The sequence below is a fragment of the Lupinus angustifolius genome, chromosome LG20 (assembly GCF_001865875.1).
Source record: "Lupinus angustifolius cultivar Tanjil chromosome LG20, LupAngTanjil_v1.0, whole genome shotgun sequence".
Classification (NCBI taxonomy): domain Eukaryota; kingdom Viridiplantae; phylum Streptophyta; class Magnoliopsida; order Fabales; family Fabaceae; genus Lupinus; species Lupinus angustifolius.
In genome coordinates this window covers 11,418,664-11,425,105 of record NC_032028.1, presented here as the reverse complement: position 1 = coordinate 11,425,105, position 6,442 = coordinate 11,418,664, and positions in this window count along the sequence as shown.

Below are 6,442 nucleotides of genomic sequence, written 5' to 3'. Positions count from 1 at the left end.
GACTTTAAATAGGCTTTCCAACCAGCCATACCACCTCTTTGAAAGGGTAGGAATTGATTGGAATGAAACCATTTCGTTTGGGATGAAAACCATTCATTTTGAAATCTGAAAAAAACTGATGCAACAACTCTCAGTAATCGATTACAGCCTTGAGTAATCGATTACCCAAACTCTCTGTCCAAATGGGCATTTAAAATTTCATTAGAGTAATTGATTACAACCTTGAGTAATCGATTACTCAACTTTGCTAAAATTGGGTAATTTGTTACTCACATATAGTAATCGATTACCCTGCAAAGTTTTTGTTGGGTAACTGGTTTTCTCACTTATGTAACTTGTTACTTAGATACAGTAACCTGTTACACACTATTTTTGAAAATAGTTATGTTTATACTTAAAGTGTTGCAATTTTCTTGAAAAATAGTTTGAGCATTACTACTATTGTATATTCGAGAGTATAGGATAGAAGTACATATTTAGACTTACACTAATTTGTCTTCAAGCTTTGTCTTCTTTGTCTTTTCTTCCATTTTTCTTTTTGGTGATGTTGGTGTCTTCATCAAAATCGTGCCAAGGTCAGGAGCAAAGATCTTCTTCATAATCTCCCCCTTTTTTATGATGACAAACCAATATCTTCTTTAACAATGTAGTTTTATGAGAGCAGCATACTTTGAGATATGTTGAGATGTCGTGAGTATGCTCCCCCTATTTTGTATGCTCCCCCTTTCATTTGGAGTTATGTGCCTGAAAGAAATGTGACAGAAAATACACTTTTCCCAACTTTTCTCCCCCTTTTGACTTCATCAAAAAGAAAAAAANTATATATATACATGATACATATTCATATATGAGATATAAATCAAACATATCAATGCGTAGCATAAAACAAAAGATGTTCAAGCATTTGTTTAACAAACAACAACAACAAAAAAACATAATAGTAAATTTTGTCCAAAAGCCATGATAACATTACAACCAGAAAATCCTAACAACAAAGATAATCTAAGACTCAGACTCAAAGTTGTCTTCATCAATGTACATGCTACTCATCTTATAAGAGAGATGATGAAGTTCAAACTGGATTTGTTGATTATGAGCATCAAGAGCATCCACCCAGTTAGTGATGTAGCCTCAAAGAGAAAACAACTCATCCATAATCATCTGATTTGAAGGCATGACGGTAGATGGGGAAGATTGAGCATGAAACTCAAAAGGTTGAGATTTAGGAGGGGAAGGTCCTGATTGATCAACAGGAGTAGTCGATTTATCTGTTCTATGCTTATAGGTGCGGTCACGAGGATTTAAGGAGAAGCCCATTTTGTGGAACAATTCCACATCAATCTGGCTTTCACGAAGATTAAGAGAGACCTTAGTTTCACCAGCAGTAGAAACACCGAAATGTTCAAGAATATTGGTTATGAAGATTGCATAGGGCAATGGGCTTTGAGTTCCTCGAACAGTCCACATTTGTCTCATTATCATCTGAGCCTAATTGATTTTGATGTTATACTGCATAGCATACATCAATTGAAGTTCTATGTCACTGATTTGAGAATGGTTTGAAAATTTAGGCAAAATGACATAGCTCAAAAAGTAATGAAGCAAACGATCCTCAAGTTTGAGATGTCCAACAGAAAGGATATCTCTATTCTTAATAGTCTCACCAAAGCCCTGTTGCTTACGCATTTCTATTTACCCTTTTGAAATTCTACACAGAGAATAGTAGAAATCCTTTCGATCGTAGTTATCTCATTCACAAACAAGGCCGAAACCTGTTGTGCTACCTTGAGTGGGTATATTACAACACAATGAAGTGAGAGTTTTTAAATCCAAAACAATGTCTTTTCCTTTCACATAGGAAGTAAGGCAGTTTTTCCGGAAGTAAGATGATTTTTCGTTAGCAAAGTCTTGAGGGCGAGTCTAGGTGAGACGAGTCCCTTGTATTCCTGGATGTGGTTTTCTATTGGATTGGACCGTTCTCATTGCGCAAACTAGACGATCTCTGACAATCCCTCTTTGTAATCAGGATCGATGAGAGGGATGCCTAGAAAGTGTTTGATACGACATTGTCCTGAAACGGAAAGTTCTTCAGAACAAATCAATCATATATCATTACGATGAATATTTTTGGTGCATTCAAATCGGCTTGTTATGGGACCTGTACTCTCGCTTATTTCTGAATAGTTTATTGGGAAGATATTGGTGTAAGGATGGGTGAAATAAACATAGAATTCATACATTGAGTTCATGGATATTGATTCTCATAGTTTGAGATATAATATCATTCATCATTTGCATTTATGTATGCGAAATATTGTGTATATTATGTGTGTCTATCTGGATGTGATATTATGTGTAATTTCATGCTGTCAATGACTAATATTCATTAGATGCCTTACTCCCTTTTCTTTCTGCTTGTCTTCGGTTCGCGTTCTCGTTCAGATGGACCGTACCGCGAGGATTCGGAGCTACCGATTCTCGATGTCCCAGTAGGGAACATGGAGCAGTGACGGGCACTGATACACCTACATATGCCCTTGTGCCTTAGAGCTGGAGATGGTTTATGATGGCTCTATGATGCGCTTCCCCTCTCATCATGCAGACTTGGAGGCTTCTTTCACTTTACCTGCTCGGAGACTAGCACCTGTTGCACCTTCTTATTAGTCATGGAGGAGAGCTGATCGACGGATGATACCCGATCTTTAGGCAGATGTAGGAGCGGAAAGTAGGTGGCAGGGTTCGTCCAATGACCCTGAAGAGGAGATGGAGGCTGAAGAGGAGGAGCTGGAAGCCGAAAAGGATGACTGTATGGAGTTAGTCTGTATAGAAGACTTCATTGAGGTGGTAGACCTCTCCTCCAATTCTGAGACGTATGAGGACCGCAACGAGTGTCCTAGCGCACCCAATAACATTGAAGCTAGTCACTAGCAGTCATTTCCATTTCTATTTTGCTTTTGAAGAGGGTATATGTGTAGGGTACTTTTAATGTGTTGAATAAATCGGTCTACTTTGTATATTTCCAATTTAGACAAGATTTGATTCCGCTTTGTTTTTCGTACAAACATTTTCCGTTATTTTCAATAAAGAATTATTCCACGATATGTTAAGTGACTTTTGATTACCATTAGGTAACGATTGTTGTCTTTTCCGCAATTTGGGCAATGTTGTTGGAGTAATTTTCGGGGCGTTACACAAACCAACAAACATTTCTTCAATATAATTGTCGCACTCCGATTTTCGACTCCACAACTTTATTAGAGTCGTCACTATATTTTATAGTTAAAACGTAGAAAAATCTTTAAGTTCAATCACGTTGGGATTTATATTTTTGATATTCAGGTTCGAGAGTCAGTTATAGAGTAGAGAAGGTATTAACATCTTACCCGCTCGACTTAGGCGGTACCCCTCATTAAATTATATGGATTTATTATATTTTTAAACTTATTTGATTATTTAATTAATTATTTGAAAGGAAAATTTTATTTATTTTTTATTGTGTCTAACAAGATGAACCTTAGTCCTATGTATTCGTATTTTAGATAAGAAATCAAAGCTACATAGTTCTTTAGTAGAAAAATGTTTATTGGTTGAGTATTTTAATTAAGGACAAAAGCGTCGTATCATGACTATCCAAATGATGAGTTGAGAAAAAAGAAGCCCAGATGCGACCTTCCCTCCATCATTTAATGTGCTTAGCAAATTTTATTTTGTAGTGGAAACATTTATTTTAGGTATTTATTTATGAAAAGTGATTATTAATTATTATTGTTAATTTAATTGAATATAATATTTTTTGTTCAATTTAGGAATTAATCGAGTGAAAAGAAGCAGCATTATATGACTATTCAAAGATGAATTAAAGACGAGAAGCGTTTCCACGATCGTCCCCATCTTTGATTAATCCCAAAATTATTTCATTATAAAGATCATGTTAAAAAATAAATAAATAAAAATCTTGTTTTTATCTTCCAAAAAAGAGTATTTAATATTTTAGCCACTGCTTAAGAAAATTGATTTTTGTTATTGAATATTGTTATTGCAAAAATTTAAAATAAATTATAAAGAGATAGACATTTACTTGGAAAAAGCTTCAAAACATGAGAGAGAGAATTTGGTGTGGATAGGACTATCATAGCTCCTAGGGTCTACCTATTTGTCGTAGCCTGATTGGCTCAAAGAATGATGACATGGCAGAAAGATGGAGAAGGGCCACGCTTGCGCCCATGAGTGGCTATTTGGAGGGGGCGCACAGTTCTTCTCATGCACCTTGTCGCACTAGATTCCACCCTTATGTAGATGGATAGCGATCCTTTACGGTGGCATATACATGCACATGAAAATATTTCACCGGTTGATTTGTTGATTCCCACAATCAACAAAGTGAGAAAGTTGACCGCCACAAGGTTAGCTCTGATTTGCTGGTTCGTGGGTAATGCAGAATTTAACTATGCACTCGCCTACGCGTGATTGGCACCCTCAATTTCTCTTTTCTTTTCTCTCACTCACCGTGTTTTCTTTCTCAAATGTCTTTTCACAGGGTTGTTTAGTGTATTTCCAGTGTTTCCAATGTTCATAGTGTAGATTTTTACTAACTCCAAACTTCCTATTTATCCTAAAAATTATACCACCCAATTCTAAATTTTGGGGCATTTAAAAATCATTTGGATAAACCTCGTAACCTCATTTAAAAAAATTTGTTTGCTTTTGATAAATCTGAAAATTATTATAAAACCAATAGAAAATAAATAAAACTATTTTTTATTGGTTTTATAATAATTTTCGGATTTATGAAAAGCAAATAAAAAATAAATAAATAAAAGATTCATTGGAACCTTCTACGGATAAATAATAAAGCCATAATAAAAAGTCAAATTATTGTTGTTAAGGTCTTAAAACTAAGTGATTAGGTTAACCATAATTTAAAATTTTAAAAATTTATTTTCGGAAGTCTGTTGATATAGTTTTTACTATAAATAGAGGTGTTTGGATCAATAAGAAACTACGTTGAAAACACTGGAAACTGGAAACACTAAGAGAAAAAATTAAAAGGGCTGACCGTTAGCAGTCGGATTTGCATACTTTTTCACCCCTACATTGACTTCAGTATCCACCAATCGGACGTCGAAACATTACTCAGCTTTGGTGCACCTTGCCACACTAGATCCCTCTCTTTGTGTGAACATATGATCCCCTGTAGGCGAGATTACGATTAGTTATGTGCACCTTCTCCAGTATCCAGCAGAATCTCGCCACGTGTCTAGGCGCACACACACCGCAATGCTCAGTCAGTCACATTCTGACACTATCCTACCACATTCCAAGCATCAACACACTAACTCTACTTTCAGTAGTGCATTTTTACTTCTTCAAGTGCAATGAGGTACCATTTTTTACTCTTTTTTTTATTTAGTTTAGCCATACAATAATGTTTAATAAATGAAAAATCATTTTTTGTAAATAATTTATAAATATTTTCATTATTTATTTTATACAATAATATAATATTAATATTAACGAATCAATAACAATATTGTTTGAGGAGATAAATAACAAAGTAGTAAGAAAACCTTTTTATGTGGCAATAAAATAACATTTTTAAAAAAAAATAACTTTACTTCTGATTTTTTTATTTTAGAATCGCATTACTAAAATAAAACATGACAATATTATTAAAAACTCTTTTTAGAATAAAATTATTTTGGGAGTTAATCAAAGATGGAGGAGGGTTGCGGAAATATTTCTCGTCCTCAATTCATATTCAAAAGGTCGTACTATGCCACTTTTTTCACTCGATTAAATCCTAAAATTGATAAAAAACTTTCTCTTCCAATTAAATTAATACCTAATAAAATTAACTAAATTAACAACCACTTTTTCATAAATAAACAAGTATGTAAAAAAAATATTTTTCAGTTAAAAAATAAAATTTTCCAACCACATAAGGATGGAAGGAAGGTCACCTATAGGGGTTTCTTTCTTCTGAACTAATCCTATGGTCGATCACGCTACGCCGCTTCTTTCCTTAATTAAAATACTTAACCAACAAATATTTTTCTATCAAAGAATTACGTAGCTTTGATTCCCTATCTAAAATAGGGACAAGAATGACCAAAGTTCATCTTGTCAAACACAACTAATATAAATAAAATTTTATCTTTTAATAATTAATTAAATAACCAAATAGTTTTAAAAATATAATATAAGTCATATATTTTAATGAGAGATACAACTTAAGGCGAGCGGATAGGGTACTAATACCTTCCATATTCTGTAACCGACTCCCGAACCTGAATATCAAAAATCAAAAGCCAAGTGTAATTGGGCTTAAAGATTTTTATACATTTTTTACTATAAAAATAATGGCGACTCTAATAAAATCGCGCAGCCCGAAAATCAGGGCACGGCAATAACAATTCATTTTCTTTATTTATTTATATATATA